Source organism: Chiloscyllium plagiosum, unplaced genomic scaffold (genome assembly GCF_037043375.1).
Source record: "Chiloscyllium plagiosum isolate Xiang-an unplaced genomic scaffold, Cpla_swu_hap1 HiC_scaffold_30, whole genome shotgun sequence".
Lineage (NCBI taxonomy): Eukaryota > Metazoa > Chordata > Chondrichthyes > Orectolobiformes > Hemiscylliidae > Chiloscyllium > Chiloscyllium plagiosum.
In genome coordinates, this window is record NW_028270168.1 from 20,287,672 (window position 1) to 20,308,561 (window position 20,890).

General features: G+C 42.4%; 1 long non-coding RNA gene across 4 annotated transcripts in view; it reads right to left on the reverse strand.

The window, feature by feature from the left end:
- LOC122563594 (uncharacterized) overlaps nt 1–20,890 on the reverse strand; it is a 110,194-nt gene that overhangs the window by 28,783 nt on the left and 60,521 nt on the right. For all 4 annotated transcript variants that reach the window (XR_006315662.2, XR_006315663.2, XR_015752207.1 and 1 more), the window contains exons 3-4: nt 19,871–20,016; nt 14,125–14,231 (exon numbers count right to left, since the gene is read on the reverse strand). This is a non-coding gene — a long non-coding RNA (uncharacterized LOC122563594). The remainder of the gene's footprint in view (nt 1–14,124; nt 14,232–19,870; nt 20,017–20,890) is intronic.

The window sequence follows — 20,890 nt, forward strand, 5'->3', positions numbered from 1 at the left end:
GATGATAAATTTGTACATGCCACAGGTTAGGCTACAAGTTTGGATGTCACATTATAGAAACATAGAAATAGGACTGGGTCTATCAGTCTGTTCAGCCAACTTAATGAAATCACAGTTGATCTGTATTCAAACCCCATTTCACCTGTTTTGGCTCTATCTCCTTTTATTTCTTGGCTAGCCAAAGTCTTTCCTACCCAGACTTAAAGTTATTAACTGATCTGGCATTTACTGGATTCTTTTGTAGCAGGAGAGTTCTACATAATGCAATAGGACACTAAAACATAGATTTAAAAAAATCTTACTGTGAGAATACCAGCGAGGCTGAAAATAATTGCCCTTGAACCACTGCTGTCTGTGTGCTGAAGGTGCTACAATATTGCTATCAGTTGGGGGATTCCAGGATTTTCACCAGGGCAATAATAAAACAACCAATTATATCTAAGTCTTGTGACTTGGTGGGGAACTTGGAGGTGGTGGGGAAAAGTGAGGATAGTAAATGCTGGAGATCAGAGGCAAAGAAAGTGTTGCTGGAAAAGCACAACTGGTCAGGCAGCATCCAAGGAGCAGCAGAATCGACATTTCGAGCATAAGCCCTTCATCAGGAACTTGGAGGTGATGGCTTATATTTGCACCTTCCAATCATGTCCTTTGAGGCAGTATACAACATGGGGTTGACAGGTGCTGCCAAGAAAGCCTTGGCGAATTGCTGCAGAGTATCCTCTTGATCCCATAGGCTATATCTAGGATGTGCTGGTGATACAAGGAGTGAATATTAAGATGGTGTAATGGCTGCTGGTCAAATGGATTGTTTAACCCTGGATTGAACTTCTTGAGTGTGGTTCCAGTTGCCCCCATCCAGGCAACTGCAAAGTTATCCTGATGGAGAGGCTTTGTGAAGTCGAGTGGTGAGTCACTCACTGTACAATACACAAATTCTGAGCCACTGCATTAGCATCATTAAAAGGAAACAACATCAGTAATATTGATTATCTGCTGAACAGGTCTCATTGCTTTTTGTGGGAGCCCACTATGCACAAATTGGTTGCCAAACTATGTTCGTTAGAAGAGTGGCTGTTTCAACCATCAGTAGAGAACTTTGGGATGTCCTAGGGTCATGAAAGACATTATGTAAACTCAAGTACTTTCTTTCACTTTAGTTTGTCAAAAATATCACAATTTTGAGCACATCCATCTTACCCACTACTGTCATAAAAGCAGCCTCATTTTCTTATCACCTCTGTCCACTCTTCTTTCAATATGGAAACATTCAATGTACCAGTGGAGCAGATGGGGAAGTCAGTTTAACATGATCCTCATAAAACAAATCATTTGTGAAATTTATGTTCCAATTAAATTTAGTTTTACTGAAGACAAGCTGCCTCACTCCCATCATCAGTGCTCATTCTCCCAAACCATCAGACCACCCTGAGTCAAATATTAAAACTTAGCTGTCACCTGGACTATTCTCACGAGCAAAAATTTATTTTTCCAAATCAAAAACCTACTGGATTCGTTTCATTATGAACAGTTCAGATCCTGGAGATAATGCAGTAAAGATTTCTGATATCAGAACTGAGAGTTTATAACAAAAACCATTCAAACAGCAGAAGCTCTCTTACACAAGGGAAAATGATGAGGTTAATCACATCTCTGAACAGGTTGATTTAAACAAATATCCAAAAGTATAGTGACCTTTAAAATTACGATGAAACTTGTTAGGCTAGACATGGGGATGTTTCAATTTGTAAGAAATTCCAAAATTAAAAGCCATAAATTTAAGACTGTCATCCAGAAATCCCATAGGAATTCAGGAGAACTGTCTTTACTTAAACAACGTGAATCTTCTGTCTCAAAGAGTGGTTGAGGTGAATACCACAGATGCATTTAAGGGGAAGCTGGATAATCAAATAAGGGAGAAAAAATTGGAACAAAATGTTGACCGGTTTAGATTAAGTTACTGAGAGAGGGTTTCAGTTGGCATGGCATTTTTCTTGACTTGTAAATGATTGTAATTTTGGTGATGTCTATTGGCCCCATGGAATTGAAATCCTCACAGCAAGTGACCACCTTGACTCTTCAGAACTGACAAGTGCCGAGATGATGTTTTCATTTCCAAGCAAAGAATGGCAGTAGATGGTCAAACAGAAATTGCTTTTCTTCTTTATTACAGCAAGGCCTTCATGCCTGTGAATGGCCTGTTTGCTGAGCTTCCAAAATCCATTGTTTGTAAATATGTGGCATAGTGTGAAATTGAGTCAAAACTGTGGTGTTGGAAAAGAACAGTAGGTCAGGCAGCATCCAAGGAGCAGGAGAGCTGACATTTCAAGCATAATCTCTTCATCAGGAATGGGGATTTCCTGATGAAGGGCTTATGCCTGAAATGTTGATTCTCCTACTCCTCAGATGCTGCCTGACTAGCTGTGCTTTTCCAGCATCACATTTTTTTACTCCAATCTCCAGTATCTGCAGTCCTCATTTTCTCCCAGTGTGAAATTGAGCCTTACAGAATCAGTGAACGCAGATTTGGTCAGCATCTGTGAGCTGATGTCAGCTTCAACAGATGACACTCGAAGCTGTCACTCAACTAGGAATGACAGAAAGAAAGGGCTTTCTGCTTCTGATCAACCTCCAAGAAGATGTATTTTGTGTCCATATGTGTGTATATGCATGTGAGTACATGTCTGGGTATGCATTAGAAGGTCTACGCAATAACTGAGTGCACAAACAAAATAGTGCATATTTATATGTATGTCAGCATAACCATATATGTGTGTAGCCATTGGCCAAAGGAAGAATTGATTTTGTTTACAACATTGTCTTTGGATGCTGCCTGGGCTCACGCTTACAGACTTGTGCATGTGAGAGGTCTTTGAGAGGTGCCCAGTGTCACTGGCATTTTACCTGAGCAAGCAGTCAGCATCAAAACACCAAAAGAGAAGGAAACTAAGAAACCAAAATCTGTTGATATCATAGAGTCAGCCATGGCTCTCACAGCTGAGCCTGGAGGCCATCATTCAGGAGAAAGTGAGGACTGCAGATGCTGGAGATCACAGCTGAAAAATGTGTTGCTGGAAAAGCGCAGCAGGTCAGGCAGCATCCAAGGAGCAGGAGAATCGACGTTTCGGGCATAAGCACTTCTTCAGGAATGAGGAGGGTGTGCCAAGCAGGCTAAGATAAAAGGTAGGGAGGAGGGCCTTGGGGGAGGGGTGTTGGGAATGCGATAGGTGGAAGGAGGTTAAGGTGAGGGTGATAGGCCGGAGAGGGGGTGGGGGCGGAGAGGTCAGGAAGAAGATTGCAGGTCAAGAAGGCGGTGCTGAGTCCGAGGGTTGGGACTGAGATAAGGTGGGGGAGGGGAAATGAGGAAGCTGGAGAAATCTGCATTCATCCCTTGTGGTTGGAGGATTCCTAGGCGGAAGAGGTCAGGAAGAAGATTGCAGGTCAAGAAGGCAGTGTTGTGTTGCCATGGTCTGGCGATGGAGGAGGCCAAGGATCTGCATGTCCTTGGCGGAGTGGGAGGGGGAGTTAAAGTGTTCAGCCACAGGGCGGTTGGGTTGGTTGGTGCGTGTGTCCCAGAGGTGTTCTCCGAAACGTTCGCAAGTAGGCGGCCTGTCTCCCCAATGTAGAGGAGGCCACATCGGGTGCAGCGGATGCAGTAAATGATGTGTGTGGAGGTGCAGGTGAATTTGTGGTGGATATGGAAGGATCCCTTGGGGCCTTGGAGGGAAGTGAGGGGGGAGGTGTGGGCGCAGGTTTTGCATTTCTTGCGGTTGCAGGGGAAGGTGCCGGGAGTGGAGGTTGGGTTGGTGGGGGGTGTGGACCTGACGAGTGAGTCGCAGAAGGAGTGGTCTTTCCAGAATGCTGATAGGGGAGGGGAGGGAAATATATCCCTGGTGGTGGGGTCTGTTTGGAGGTGGCGGAAATGACGAAGGATGATACGATGTATCTGGAGGTTGGTGGGGTGGTAGATGAGGACCAGTGGGGTTCTGTCCTGATGGCGATTGGAGGGGTGGGGTTCAAGGGCGGAGGAGCAGGAAGTGGAGGAGATGCGGTGGAGAGCATCATCAACCACGTCTGAGGGAAATTGCGGTCTTTGAAGAAGGAGGCCATCTGGGTTGTTTGGTATTGGAATTGGTCCTCCTGGGAGCAGATGCGGTGGAGGCGAAGGAATTGGGAATATGCGATGGTGTTTTTATAGGGGACAGGATGGGAGGAGGTGTAATCTAGGTAGCTGTGGGAGTCGGTCAGTTTATATTTACTATATCTCTGGGACACCTCTGGGACACCTGCACCAACCAACCCAACTGCCCTGTGGCTGAACACTTTAACTCCCCCTCCCACTCCGCCAAGGACATGCAGGTCCTTGGCCTCCTCCATCGACAGACCATGGCAACACGACACCTGGAGGAAGGGTGCCTCATCTTCCACCTAGGAATCCTCCAACCACAAGGGATGAATGCAGATTTCTCCAGCTTCCTCATCTCCCCTCCCCCACCTTATCTCAGTCCCAACCTTCGGACTCAGCACTGCCTTCTTGACCTGCAATCTTCTTCCTGACCTCTCCGCCCCCACCCCCTCTCCGGCCTATCGCTCTCACCTTAACCTCCTTCCACCTATCGCATTCCCAACGCCCCTCCCCCAAGGCTCTCCTCCCTACCTTTTATCTTAGCCTGCTTGGCACACCCTCCTCATTCCTGAAGAAGTGCTTATGCCCGAAACGTCGATTCTCCTGCTCCTTGGATGCTGCCTGACCTGCTGCGCTTTTCCAGCAACACATTTTTCAGTGGCCATCATTCAGGGAAGTTGTTAAACTCCTCAGTTGATAATTATCCTTCAGTCACCATCACTAAAGCAGATAACTTGGATGGCCAGAATCATAATTTGATTTCCTCTTCTGGTGCTTCAGATTTGGGTGTGTGGTCAAGAGCAAGTGACTCCAAGTGAAGAAGGTAAGGGAATTCAGAGGGTATCAATGGAAGAGCCTCAGTCCCTGTAATTGTCCAATGGGTTTGAGATTCTTGCAGCTTGTGGGATAAGAGATGGGACTTCAGGAAAGATGAGAACATTGACCATGACATAATGATGCAGGGAGACATTTCAAGGGTGGAGAGTAAAAGTGAATGTATTTTTATTAAGGGACAATATATTTGAGGGATAGGTAGTATTCCCTGTAGCTGACAGCATGTGTCCAGAAGGCCATGTTGCCTGCCCATTGACAGGGTCACTTCAGAGCTTTAGAGAAACTTGGCATGAGACAGGAAGTTGATGTGGTCCATGTGACTATCATTGATGCAGGTGTGACCAAGAAAGAGGTTCTGCAGAGGGAATATGAATAGCTAGAGATGAAATTAAAAAGCAAAGCTACCAAGGTAATAATCCCTGGATTACTATCTGAGTTGCAAGCAAATACACATTGGGCAAAAAAGATCAGAGCTAAATGGGTGGCTCCCAGATTGCTTTGGGAGAAACAGGTTTTGGTTCATAGGCCACTCCACCAGTGCGAGGGAACTGCATCTTTTGAATGGTCTTCCCCTGAACTACACTGGGATCAGCGAGCTGGCAAATCACAGTAGGTTATACAAAGGCTTTAAAGTAAACAGTCGGAGAGGCTTCACATGAGGAGAGATTTGGGAAGTTGCAGAGAAAGGGCAAGACAATGGTGTATGGTGGTAATGCAGATAATGATAACCACATGTGACAGGCAGAGGTCAAAAATACAAACAGAAAAGTGCACTAGAAAATAAGGTCAGATAAGAAAGAAAAGGTAAAAAGACAGAATTAAAAACACTTTACCTGAATGCATGTAGCCTTCATAACAAAATAGATTAATTGTTAGCACACATGGAAATAAACAAGAATGATATTTGACCATTACAGATATATGGTTGCAAGGTGACCACAGCTGGGGCCTATATTCAAGGGTATTTGACATTTTGGAATGCTAGAAGAATGGAAAAGGTGGTGGGCTGGTCCTGTTGATAAGCATGAGATTTCTACAGTGGTGGGAAGTGATCTTGGTGCCAAGGATAAAAATCAATTTGGATGGAGGTAAGAAATAGCAAAGGAAAAAAGCCACTGGCTGTACTGCAGGACACAGTATAACTCAAGAAATAATGAGAGCTCGTAAGAGATGTTCTGCAGTAATTATGGGAGATTTTAATCTTTACATAGACTGAATAAACTAAATTAGCCAAAGTAGCAGTGGCTGGTGGCTCAGTGGTTAGCACTGCTACCTCACAGCGCCAGGGACCTGGGTTTGATTCCAGCATTGGGTGACTGTCTGTGTGGATTTTGCACATTCTCCCCATGTCTGACTGGGTTTCCTCTGGGTGCTCCAGTTTCCTCCCACAATCCAAAGATGTGCAGTTTAAGTGAATTGGTCATGTTAAGTTGCCCATAGTGTTCGGGGATGGATATGTTAGGTGCTTTCGTTAGCAGTAAATGTAGAGTAGTAGGGAAATTGGCCAGGCTGGGTTGCTCTTTGGAGGTTCGGTGTGGACGTGTAGGGCCAAATGGCCTGTTTCCATACGGTAGCGATTCTAGCCTGGAGGATAAGCCTCATCGAATATGTTTGGAATTACAACCAGCCAGAAAATACGTTATTTTAGGCCATGTAATGTGCAATGAAATAGGATTAATCAATGGTTTTCAAGTAAAAGACCTTCTGGAGTGATCATAACTACATATTCAGTTTGAGGGTGAGAAATCTATTTCTGAAACTTGTGCTTTAGCCTTAAGCAAAGATGGTTGCAAGGTCATGAAAACAGACTTAGCTAAAGCAGAATGGGAAAATTGGTTAAAAGGTAAGATGGTAGATGAGCAGAATGCTTTAAAGTGATATTTTGTAACTCACAACAAAATTATATTCAACTGAGAAAGAACCATCTCTGGCTAACGAAGCAATTTAAGGATGATATCAAATCTAAAGAAAATATGTACAAATGATAGCCTAAATATTTAGGAACATTTTAAGCACCAGAAAAGGGTTACTTAAGAAATAAGCAACATGGAAAAACCGGTGAAGAAAATATATTTGCAAGAAATATACAAACAAATGATAAAATATTACACAAAAATATAAAAATGAGCAGAGTAGCTAAAGTAAGCATTGGTCCGTTGCAAAGTGAGACTGGGGAATTAAAATGAGAAACAAGGAAATGGCTGGGGCTAATAACAAGGATTTTGTATTTGAGTTCACAGCAGACAACACAAGAAACATCCTAAGAATGATTGAAAAATCCAGAGGACATAGGCTGGGAAGAATTCAATCATTGGAGGAGACATACCCAGATAAACCAAGTCTCTGAGACCTAATGTCCTGAAAGTGACTACAAAGATAATAGATCCATTCGCTCTAATCTTCCAAAATGTCTTAGATTCTGGAAAGATCCCAGCAGAGTGGAAAACCACGACTGTAACATCATTATTCAAAGACAGATCACGACAGTAAACAGGAAATGATAAATCAATTAATACAACAGAAACATGTTGGAATCCATTAAAAAGGAGTATCAGAAAATTCAGAAAATAGTAATATTAACAGCCAAGCCAACATTCTCTTGTGAAAGGGAAATCATGTTTGATAAATCTATTAGATTCTTTGAGGTGTAACAAGCAGGGATAAAGGGAAACCAGTAAGTGTGGCATATTTCGATTTCCAATAAGGTGCAACATAAACGTTTTCTGTGCAATATAAGAACTAATTTACAGGATATTATTTAAGCATGAATAGAGGATTGGCTAACCAACAGAAAACGGAGTCTGGATAAATTAACCTTTTTCAGTTTGGTAAATTATAACTCCTGGGGTGTTTTGAGATCAGTGCTGGAGCTTCAAATACTTATGATCCATATTAATATCCTGGATGATAGAGGTCAGTGTATCGTAGCCAAATTTGTTTATGATAGGTAGGAAATCAAGTTAGGAGGATAAATGAATAAAGGAGTACAGTGGGTTAAGTGAGTAGGCAAAACTTTGGTGGAAGGAGTGCAAAGTAGTAAAATGTGAGTAAGTACATCTCTCATTTAAGACCGAGATAAGAAAGAATTTCATTTCACAACAAGTCATGAGTAATTCTCTTCCAAAAGGCTGGGCCATTGGATTTATTAAGGCTGAGTTAAACAGACTTTTGATCAATGTGGGAGTTAAGGATTATGGACAACAGGCAGGAAGGTGAAATTAAAGCCATTAGATGATCTTAATGAATGTGGAACAGACTGAGTGAGTCAGATGCCCTAATTGTTCTCATATTTCTTAAGATCTTGTGGCCTCATGCTTCACTTCTAGGGAAGGTGACCATGTTTATCTTGGCCCATCCTCATGAGCGTTCTGCAAGTTTCTCAATGGATGTTTGAAGCCTTAGACCACCTAAGACCACGTTATAGTTGGTGATGTTAGCAGTTAATCAGGAGGTGTGCCATCGTGAGGTGTTGTTGTCAGTTTGTAGAGCGTACAGTGCACTCCCGTAGGATCATTGTCTACATTCTGAATTTCTGACCTGAGAGACCACATTTGATGGCATCACAACCATTCCCACTGCTGAAGTGGTTGAATAGACTGACAACCAATAACTATTACCCCAACCTTACAAACGAAAAGAAAACTAAAACAATCATTGCTATTCACGGGACCTTCCTATCCATATATTAGTTGTGGTGGTTCCTGTGTTACAATTGTGATCACACAACTAAAGAAAATAATTTGTTGTCTGGGAAGCACTTTGAAGGAGTCTTGAAAGGCACTTTATCAGTGCAAGCCTTTTCTTTATCTGAAATTGCAGAGAAGTGCAAGGGAATTGGTTATTGGTTGCATTTAAGAAAATTCTGTAGAATTAAAAATAAAAAAGCAATAAGCACAGGACCAGTCAATTATGATAGAACAAGGAAGTAGGCACAAAGCTCAGGCAATTTTTTTTTCTCTCCAAACGTAATGACACCCAAACTGTCGGATGCCTCTTTATAGAAATAAATGTTCTTTCGGATCAGAGAGCTGCACTCCTCAGCATTTCAGAAGAGCTGAATAGAGAGCTGGCTTTCCTTTGGGCTCAAACAATGGCTTATCAGAGACGGGTTTTAATTCCCATTCTCTGTGTACGGTCTGTGTCGGAACTGATAAGGTGGCCCAGTTAATTAGCTGCAACCCAACAAGGGCCTAAAAGCAGAGTCAAGGCAAGCTTCAGGAGCTGGGACTGATTTCATCATAATGTATTATAGATTAATGTCCCAGTGGTACTGTAAAATTCTCTGCATAAATCAAAACCTTTTATTTACCATGAAAGCAGGCACCATGAACAATAGTTTTATTAACTGTTTCACAACTGAAAGACGTTCATGGTGACAGAAATAAAGAACTTGCACTTCAATAAGACATTTCTGGGAATTTCAAAATGTCTTACAGCCAATGAAGTGCCTTTGAATTGTTGGGACTATTACAGTGTAAGAGATGCAGCAGCCAATTTGTACAAAGTAGAATCCTGGAGTCACTATTTCAAAGGACAACAGGGAGCTTCCACCAGTATCCAGATGTGTACTGGTCTCAAAATCATCATCACAAAAACCCATTTTATCCCGTCATTAACTCATTGCTTTATGAGAGCTTGGTGTGTGTAAATTGTCTACTGAGTTTCTTATATAACAGCATTTACTATACTTCAAAAAAGGCAGTGAGTATGAAGCACATTGGGATGGCCAGAGATTATAGAAGGTGCTTTGTCTATGTATGCACAAACCTTACGGTAAAATGTCAGATTCTTGTGTTGACGGATAGATTGAATGGATTAGTAAAATCATTAAATTCTAAATACTACCATTGCTTTGAACTCAATCTCTATGTGTCAATGGTCAGGTAGCTCGTTTATAGAAGGTACAATATAAATCCAAGTACTTTCTTCCTTTTCATTAACTTGCAACATCATGGAAACCTCCCCATCATTGAATTTTCTGGACATAGTCATAAACACTGAGAAAAGACAGGATATGTCTCAGAACCGATCCTTCATGCTTCTGTCGTTAGGATTACAGAAAGGCCAGAGATAGCAGATATAGCATTGTACTCCAGTAAGATTCCAGGAAGGAAGAACTTAAGGTGAAAGGTCTGAGAAAACAACTCACAAACCAGATAGTACCTGGCACAGAACAAAACATTACAGTTACTGAGCATTCAGACTATAAAGTCACTTGTTGTTTTATCAAGAATATCGAATGTGAATGACAACGATATGCAGTTGTCACTGGATGATGGAAGGGGATGTAACAAAGCTTCAGACAACTCCATGATTCAATTATTTATCTATCTCAGTCACAGATCTTCAAAGAGGCCAAACAAGAAACATCTACTACTATGGGGTACAACTTGCTTTGCATGCATTACGTAAGACAGACACTGCATCAGAATCCACAGCATTAGTACTAAAGGGTAGTTTGCAAAAGAGTATTGGGAGACTGGACTTGTCACAGCACCAGGCTAATTGGAGAAAGAAACCAATTAGATGATCACTTCAGATCAGCATTAATGAAAGGGTTCACTATTGCATCCTTCCTTAAACCTCTTCAGCTCTTCCTTCCTCACTGCTTAAAATCCCTCTGGCTAATCCTTTAATGATCTTAATGTCTCTGTCATCCATATTTTTGTTTGTTTATATTACATGAATAACTTTGCAGTGGCTTATTGCACTAAAAGTGCGCTGTAATGGTAAGTTGTCACTTTTATAGGACTATTCTATTTCATTACCATTTGGCCCCAGATTGAAAGCTGAAGATCATTTGTTTTAAAATACAAAGGTGACTGGTTTCTCATCCACATCTGATCAGTAAAGCAGAGGTGTTGGGCCTAGCTCTGCATGCTAAAAGATAGGCCTACAGCAATGACTGAGCATTCCAGCATTAAACAGTCTCTCACAACAGGGAGCCTTGCCTAAATCTGTTCTATAACAGATGGCCGTCACAAACAAGCCAAGGCAAGCTGGGTCAGGTATCACTGCAGCCACATCACCTTAACCAGCTCTGACAGACCATCCACAGAACCACTTTGTAATTCATTCTGATGCACAGGCACTGCCTGTGAGACAGATAGAGGGCAAGAGAGTTAAAGTCAGATACATGGAGAGACAGAGAATAAGAGATGAAGACATAGGTACTGAGACATAGAGAACTAGCAAGAGAAACAGGTACAGAGAGATAGGGTCTAAGAGATAAGGGGACATAGAGACTAAGAGAGGAAGACAAAGTCATGAAGAGACAGAGAATCAGAAATAGAGGCATAAAATGATAGAAAACAAGGAAAGCAGACTCAGAGATAGAACATGAGAGACATGGAGAAATAGAGAAAAATCAGACTGAAACAAATCAAGAGAGATAAAAGCAGAAAGAGGAAGACATATAGAAATAAGAGGCAGACCAAATGAGACATACAAAGAAAATGTCTTTAATCAATGTGGAACATAGGAAACAAAACATGGTTCAGGAAGCATTATATGATGATGAAAATAGAAAAAATGAGTGTTCGAAAAAGTGACTAAACTGGGACACTGTCAGAAATTGTTCAAGTCAAAACCTCTTCATAACAAACATGCAGATGAAAGTTGTTATACAAATGCCATATTTGGAGTCAAAATCAGAAACATGTCTTTAAAAGCACTAAGCGACAGAGATTCAAACACCAACGTCTCACTAAGTCTCTTGACGTTTCTCCCCCTCAATCTCTGTAAACTCAGAGATCAAGTGCAGCAAATAAGATTATTTATACACAATTCCAAAAAAGAACAACTCAATTGGCTTCAAAACATTCTCAGTCATATTCAGCCTGCGTCACCCTTGGCCTCAGAAATATCTTCTGGAATGGATATTTAATCACATTTACACACACTAGCAAGCTACTAGAAGGCACAGAAGTTAAAAAAAGAAACACAGCTTGTGCTTATGAACTGCACTGACTTCATCTCCTGCAACATTTTATCAACTCCTTAATTCTCCACATCAATAAATAGAAAGATTTATGGACATAAATCTAAAGAGAGAAAAGAGATATGGAGATATATAAAGAAGGACATAGAAAGAAAGGAAGAGGAAACATTTTCTGGCTAGCTATTAATGCCATTAGACACACTCTATCAATACATGCAGCTGGCATACCTAGTACTATACTGCTTGTAGAGGCTGGGCAACAAATCACTGATCAGAACATTAAGGTAATGGCATGTTCTCTTAGCTCTGTCCTCAATCAAATATTGCCAGGACAAAGAGCCAGAAAGGGGATTCAGATGGTGGCTACAATAACAGCTGTGTGCAGGGTAGAGCAAGTTTAACTGGTTCAGGGAGATGTCAATTCACTGTTAATCCAGCAATGCTTTGATTTTGAAATTGTCATCATTGTATTCCTCACCATTAACCTTCAGGCCCACCTTTGTAATGTCTCCCTGTCCTACAACTCCCTGAAATCTTTGTGCTCCACAAGGTCTTAATAGGCCTGATTTTCCATGGTCCATCATCACCAGCTGTGCTTTCAGCTGCTTGGGTTTTGAGCTCTGGAACTCTTTCCCAAAACCTCTCCTCCTCTCTACCCTTCTCACACGTTTCCATTAAGACTCTTTTTTCAGCTGTCTTACCCAAATGTCTCTTTCTGTGGCTCAGTAACAAATTTTGTTATAGAAATTTTGAAATAGAAATCACATAGGAGAGAATATTATTTGTTCACACAGAGGTGGGAACAAGGTGGGGGGGGGGAATCTCCTGGTAAAATCAGGGGAACCATGGCAGAACCATGTCCCGTATCGCAGTGCTGGGGAATTTTATCAACTATTCATAAGGGAGTGGACAAGCATCTTGCTCAAATGAAGCAGGAGCCTAATTCTAATATATAAAGACATATGCTGACATTTTGGCAATTATGGGTTAACAGCCTGCCCATCTGGTACCTGATGAAGGAGCAGCATTTGAAAGCTAGTGCTTCCAAATAAACCTGTTGGACTATAACCTGGTGTTGCGTGATTTTTAACTTTGTCTAACCCAGTCCAACACCAGCTCCTCCACATCATACCTCCCATCGAGGGAGGCCAATAACTGAATGTAGGTGGCGTCCCAGTGGCAGTGCAGGAAGAAATTTCTTTTTAATCTAAGCAGGGGCCTTGATCAGGGAAGAGTGTGGTGCTGGAAGCGCACAGCCAGTCAGGCAGCATCCAAGGAGCAGGCTTGGATGCTGCCTGACCAGCTGTGCTTTTCCAGCACCACACTTTTTGACTCTGATTTCCAGCATCTGCATTCCTCATTTTCTCCTCCTTGATCAGGGAAGGCAGTCTCACCAAATCTATAAAGGGTTTGCCCTACATTTGTGACGATGTTTTTCTAAAATTACCTTAGGCCTACCTTTTGTAGGCTGTAGGGCCAACTCTTTCCTCCATAGGACACCTGCTGGCCGCTGTCGAGCTTCCAGGGTTATCGGCCATTCAGGATTCAGGTGGTTGGGGATTGAGGTTGTGGGGGGGGGGGGGGGGGGGGGTGTGTGGATGTCTTGTCTCCAAACAATATCCCAAAGAGCTTTAAATAACCATGGTTGCTGACAGGTTTGGTGGCAGGGTAAGAAGCTGAAAGATCTTACCCCTAGGATCTACAGATAGACCATTTGGCCCAACTGGTGTTAATATTGCACACAGGTCTCCTCCACCAGTGTCTGGGAGATGATTCACCACGCTAAAGGCACTATGCAAATGCAAGTTGTTGTTAGGGTTAGAATTTGATGTAGGGTGGCTGCATTAGTAATTAGACATTTGTATACATCTTTGTTTGCTTGATGCATGAGCATGTTGGTAGATCATTGACAGGATCAATAAGAGAGGGTGAATTGATAGGATGGTGTGGAATCAACCATGCCTACCCTATCCTTCAGGACATTGTTAATGTATTTTGCAATTACCTTCAAACATCGATCATGTAGATTCTTCCTTTATCTAACCTTTGACCTGTTCAACATGTGATGCCCAAACCTGTGACTGTGTTGCAGTTTATTTTTATGCTTGATTTTAACAACACTTTAAACTCCAAACTGTTGCCTCCAGATTCAAAATAAGCAAAAGTACCATTGATTTACTGTAACAATATAGCATTAAAAGAGGAGATCTCCTTTCAAGTGTCTTACCTGCTGGTAGATGTCTTTGTAATGTGGTGCAGTCTCCATTAGATTCAAGATGTATGTGTGCATGACTAATCAATACTGAGAGCCAATATCCAATGACTGCTTCATACCTGCATAGCAAGAACAACACATCTCAACCATAATATTAAGCAAGGTTAAAATTCACCAACAGTTATATCTGACAGCAATCAGTAGATGACAGCAGCACAACTTAAGGGCTTCTACCTCAATTATTCATGTTCACCATTTCCTACCTTTGCTTTATTCTTAGAAGTTTGAAGCTGGAAAGTGGTATCGCTTCTGCACCACTGCCCACCACCACCTCGGCCCCCACTACTTCCTCAGGCAAAGTGCAGGACTTTAAACCAAAGTTTTTCCTCACTCAACCATGATGTTAATGAATGGTGGAGCAGGATTGAAGGAATGGCCGACTCCTAATCTTAAATCCCAGGTTCCAATGTAACCACTGCCTCTTGTTAATCTTATCCTCTCTCTCTGTTTTGTTGACATCCTAGAGTTTATACTTTTGTGCTTCTCCCAGGCAGGTCCACAGAAAAAATGTTACATAGCCAGAATAGCGCATCTCCCAGACAGCGTACTAGTATAATGAGGAAATGGAAGTGGAGTTTCAGATTGAATACAATCGAGAATTTGTGCCTAATATCCATCTGCAACTGCACTGGTTATATTGCAGTGTTAAGTTTCTGATTAAACAAGATCATACATCTCTATGACTCTATGATTCCATGTGTAAAACATTTGTAAAACATTCCTTGAACGAGGGCAATTAGGCAGCATAATAGAATACAATGGTCTCTTTTTCTCTCCATGAAACAGTATCCCATGATGTATTCAAACTGGTAACCACAGTACAGTTTTATTAATGCAGCTGAAAAAGGGTTCATCACAAAAATATGCATTCATACTAAGTATCCAGCCCTCCATCAGTGCATAAACTGATTTGAGATGACTGAATTGAGAGGCTGAGAGGGTGATAGATAGAAGCTACAGGGACATAGTTATGTCAGAGAACAGAGGTAGCTGGGTAACAGTTAGAGGTGGGAAGGGGAGGAAGCAGGCAGTGCAGGGATCCCCTGTGGTCATTCCCCTCAACAATAAGTATACCACTTTGGATACTGTTGGGGGGGAAGGCCTAGCAGGGGTAAGCTGCAGTGACCGGGTCTCTGGCACAAGGTCCGGCTCTGAGGCTCAGAAGGGAAAGGAGGAGAGCGCTAGTTATAGGAGACTCTATAGTTAGAGGGACGGACAGGCGGTTCTGTGGACATTGGCAAATCCTTAAGGGGGAGGGTGTGCAGCCAGAAGTCGTGGTGCATGTTGGCACCAACGACATAGGTAGGAAGAGGGTTGGGGCGGTTATTCAGGAGCTCAGGGAGTTAGGCTGGAAGCTAAAAGCTAGGACGGACAGAGTCGTCATCTCTGGGTTGTTGCCGGTGCCACGTGACAGTGAGGCAAGGAATAGGGAGAGAGTGCAGTTGAACACGTGGCTGCAAGGATGGTGTAGGAGGGAGGGCTTCAGGTATTTGGACAATTGGACTGCATTCTGGGGAAGGTGGGACCTGTACAAGCAGGACGGGTTGCACCTGAACCAGAAGGGCACCAATATCCTGGGAGGTAGGTTTGCTAGCACTCTTCGGGGGGGGTTTAAACTAATTTGGCAGGGGGATGGGATCCGGACTTGTAGTCCAGCAAGTAGGCTAGCTGTTTGTCAGGATGTCCAAGAATGTAGGGAGGCTGTGGAGAAGGTAGCACTGACAGGGAGTACTTGTGGACACAGAGATGGGTTCAAGTGTGTATACTTCAACGGAAGGAGTATCAGAAATAAGGTGGGTGAACTTAAGCCGTGGATCTGTACCTGGCACTATGATGTTGTGGCCATCACGGAACCGTGGATAGAAGAGGGACAGGAATGGTTGTTGGAGGTTCCTGGTTACAAATGTTTCAGTAAGATTAGGGAGGGTGGTAAAAAAGGAGGGGGGGGGTGGTGTTGCTAATTAGAAATGGTACAACAGCTGCAGAGAGGCAGCTTGAGGGGGATCTCCCTTTGGAGGTAGTATGGGCTGAAGTCAGAAATAGGAAAGGAGCAGTCACCTTGTTGGGTGCTTACTATAGGCCCCCCAATAGCAGCAGAGATGTGGAGAAACAGATTGGGAAACAGATTTTGGAAAGGTGCAGAAGCCACAGGGTAGTAGTCATGGGCGATTTCAACTTCCCAAATATTGATTGGAAGCTCTTTAGATCAAGTAGATTGGATGGGGCGGTGTTTGTGCAGTATGTCCAGGAAGCTTTTCTAACTCAGTATGTAGATTGTCCGACCAGAGGGGAGGCCATATCGGATTTGGTACTTGGTAACGAACCAGGACAAGTGATGGGCTTGTTAGTGGGTAAACATTTTGGTGATGGTGACCACAATTCTGTGACTTTCACCTTGGTTATGGAGAGAGATAGGTGCGTGCAACAGGGTAGGTTTTACAATTGGGGGAAGGGTAAATACGATGCTGTAAGACAGGATCTGAGGAGCATAAGTTGGGAGCATAGGCTGTCGGGGAAGGATGTCATGGAAATGTGGAACTTTTTCAAGGAACAGATATGATGTGTCCTTGATATGTATGTCCCTGTCAGGCAGGAAAGAGATGGTCGTGTGAGGGAACCTTGGTTGACGAGGGAGGTTGAATGTCTTGTAAAGACGAAGAAGGGGGCTTACATAAGGTTGAGGAAACAAGGTTCAGACAGAGCATTGGAGGGATACAGGATTGCCAGAAGGGAGCTGAAGAAAGGGATTAGGAGAGCTAAGAGAGGGCATGAAAAATCTTTGGCGGATAGGATCAAGGATAACCCAAAGGCATTTTATGCATATGTGAGAAACATGAGAATGACGAGAACGAGGGTAGGTCCGATCAAGGACAGTAGTGGGAGACTGTGTACTGAGTTGGAAGAGATAGGAGAGGTCTTGAATGAGTACTTTTCTTCAGTATTTACAAATGAGAGGGACCGTATTGTTGAAGAGGAGGGTGTGAAACGGACTGGTAAGCTAGAAGAGATACTTGTTAGGAAGGAAGATGTGTTGGGCATTTTGAACAACTTGAGGATAGACAAGTCCCCCGGGGCTGATGGGATATATCTTAGGATTATGTGGGAAGCAAGAGAGGAAATTGCAGAGCCATTGGCAATGATCTTTTCGTCTTCACTGTCAACGGGGGTGGTACCAGGGGACTGGAGAGTGGGGAATATGGTGCCCCTGTTCAAAAAAGGGAATAGGGATAACCCCGGGAATTACAGGCCAGTTAGTCTTACTTCGGTGGTAGGCAAAGTAATGGAAAGGGTACTGAGGGATAGGATTTATGAGTATCTGGAAAGACACTGCTTGATTAGGGACAGCCAGCACGGATTTGTGAAGGGTAGGTCTTGCCTTACAAGTCTTATTGAATTCTTTGAGGAGGTGACCAAGCATGTGGATGAGGGTAGAGCAGTGGATGTAGTATACATGGATTTTTAGTAAGGCATTTGATAAGGTTCCCCATGGTAGGCTTATGCGGAAAGTCAGGAGGCATGGGATAGAGGGAAATCTGGCCAGTTGGATAGAAAACTGGCTAACCGGTCAAAGTCAGTGAGTGGTGGTAGATGGTAAATATTCAGCCTGGAGCCCAGTTACAAGTGGAGTTCCACAGGGATCAGTTCTGGGTCCTCTGCTGTTTGTAATTTTTATTAATGACTTGGAAGAGGGAGTCGAAGGGTGGGTCAGTAAATTTGCAGATGATACGAAGATTGGTGGAGCTGTGGATAGTGAGGAGGTCTGTTGTCGGCTGCAAAGAGACTTAGATATGATGCAGAGCTGGGCTGAGGAGTGGCAGATGGAGTTCAACCCTGCCAAGTGTGAGGTTGTCCACTTTGGAAGGACAAATAAGAATGCGGAATACAGGGTTAATGGTAGGGTTCTTAGTAAGGTGGAGGAACAGAGGGATCTTGGGGTCTATGTTCATAGATCTTTGAAAGTTGCCACTCAGGTGGCTAGAGCTTGTAAGAAGGCCTATGGTGTATTAGCGTTCATTAGCAGAGGGATTGAATTCAAGAGTCGTGAAGTGATGTTGCAGCTGTACAGGACCTTGGTTAGGCCACATGTGGAGTACTGTGTGCAGTTCTGGTCGCCTCACTTTAGGAAAGATGTGGAAGCTTTGGAGAGGGTGCAGAGAAGATTTACCAGGATGTTGCCTGGAATGGAGAATAGGTCGTACGAGGATAGGTTGAGTGTGCTAGGCCTTTTCTCATTGGAACGGCGAAGGTTGAGGGGTGACTTGATAGAGGTTTATAAGATGATCAGAGGAATAGATAGACAGTCAGAAACTTTTTCCCCGGGTACAACAGAGTGTTACTAGGGGACATAAATTTAAGGTGAAGGGTGGAAGGTATAGGGGGGATGTCAGGGGTAGGTTCTTTACCCAGAGAGTGGTGGGGGCATGGAATGCGCTGCCTGTGGGAGTGGTAGAGTCAGAATCATTGGCGACCTTTAAGCGGCAATTGGATAGGTACATGGATGGGTGCCTAAGCTAGGACAAATGTTCGGCACAACATCATGGGCCGAAGGACCTGTTCTGTGCTGTATTGTTCTATGTTCTATGTTCTATGAATTGATGCCAAAAATCTATTCAGATCCATTTAATAGTTGGTGTACACTAGTCAGTGACTTAGTAAATTAAAATGACCTGATTTTGTGATAGTAATGACAATGAAGCTGTCAGCATCCTCTGAAATTGACAACAACCTCTAGTGTCTGATGCTTTTAAGCACAGAAGTCCAGAAGTTGTTCCCAATTATTCTACTCTTCTTGATAAGTTGCGTAAATGAAGCCCCCACAGAATTAAATCAATTAGAAATTAGTGAACTGGTGATAGCTTCCCTACTTATACTAATAGGCTTATTGTAAAAGTCCTTGGAAAGTTACACTTTGATGAGTGAGCTAAAGTGAATTTTTAATAGCTTGCTAAGTGCTGAACAACTCCTGGCAAATAACCCTAGAAAACTAATTTTATATTTGTGGAGTGCTCTATTTCTCCATTCTGACAAAACAGAATATACATAATATACATGCATAAAAATAATGATTCAAACATGCTTTTAACATTACTTTGCTTCAAACTTAATCATGTGCACCTCTTAATCACTTATTTTGCACTCTGCAAGATGATATTAAAGGCCGAACAATAATCAGTAACCTCCTGATATGCCGTCTGTGAGAAAACTTCAATATGATTGCTTATCTGCTTGCTGACATCATTGCTCTTGCATGCCAAGAATTTACATTAACTTGATGTCAGATTTAGACTAGTGTCAGGAAAGGCGCACCAGAGACTTCTGTTTTATTGTGGACAGCTTGCTTTGAGCTCAATACCAAGTGCTATCAATGCACCACTGACTGTACATGGTTTTTGACATGGTAGCATTCTTTTAACTTTGGCTACTCATGCCTGTGAAAATGAGCATGATTTGAAGAGACTTTCTGAATCAGTGAAATTTCAGAATTTTGGATTGGGCTTCTGGTGAATTTTGTGGGCAAATCTGATACAGCAAATCGAATCTCAAACCAACATCAAAGAGTGTGGGAAACACAAACGTAAGTAGCTTTTGAGCATGATTCATAATCTTGTTTGAAGTGCCCTGATCCAAGTCACTCAGGTTTGACTGATTCTGCTCACATTGCTCCAAAATTATTAATGAAACTGAGTGGAAAATCTACCTCAGGACAACGGTGGGCTCAAGATTAGTTATGATGTCTTAGACAGTCAAATATTCTGCTGACAAACTCTTCAGACTCGCAAGAGCAGAAAGGCTACTTGGAAAAGACATCAACGAACAGCTGGCAATTTGGAAGTGGAAAAAGCACTGGGGAAATGGAGAGAAGGAAGATTTAAAATTTGTAAAACTATAAACATTAAAAAGAGTAAACATCTAAATTCCCAAATCACACCCACGTCAAAGTAACTTTGAAAGTTCTGATACCGTCTCCGATAACACAGAAATTCACCTCACTGTGAGTGTGGGCATCAACCCTTTGAATGTTAATAGCTTTCCAACTATTCCATGAATTAATATTCATGACACCCCAAAGCTCTTTGCATCATAGATGATGGCTTGTTCATAAACACGTACACACATGCATACATAAAAATAAATATACACAAATATACACACATATACATACAAAGCCAACATAGCTCAAAGCAAATTGGGAAGCTTGTGTCATTAATCAGCATAAATTAAATTTGTCAAAAATGCCAGTCATTAAGATTGACAATAATAAGACTTTCACACAAAGAATCAGAAAAAGAAGAAAAAGGCAAGGTTACCATAATTACTAATTGCTCAGGGCTGGATAGCAGATATTCCATATCAATTTTTCATTACACGATTATGAATAATCCACTGTACTGTTCACTGCAATTAATGCCCCTGCTTAACCCAGTAGAAGAAAATGATGTCTTAGTAGTAGAAAGTTTTAATATGTAATAAACAGTATTCATAAGAATAAGTTAATCCTATTAAAAGAAACTTGTTTTCTTTTCTTAAATGTAGCAGCTTGCTATTATATACACCTGACTACAGAAGAAGTAGAAGGTTGAACCGCAAAGGTGCTGTTTTGTAGAACATAGAACATAGAACAATACAGCGCAGAACAGGCCTTTCGGCCCTCAATGTTGCGCCGACCTGTGAACTATTCTCAGCTCGTCCTCCTACACTATCCCAAAATCAAAATAAA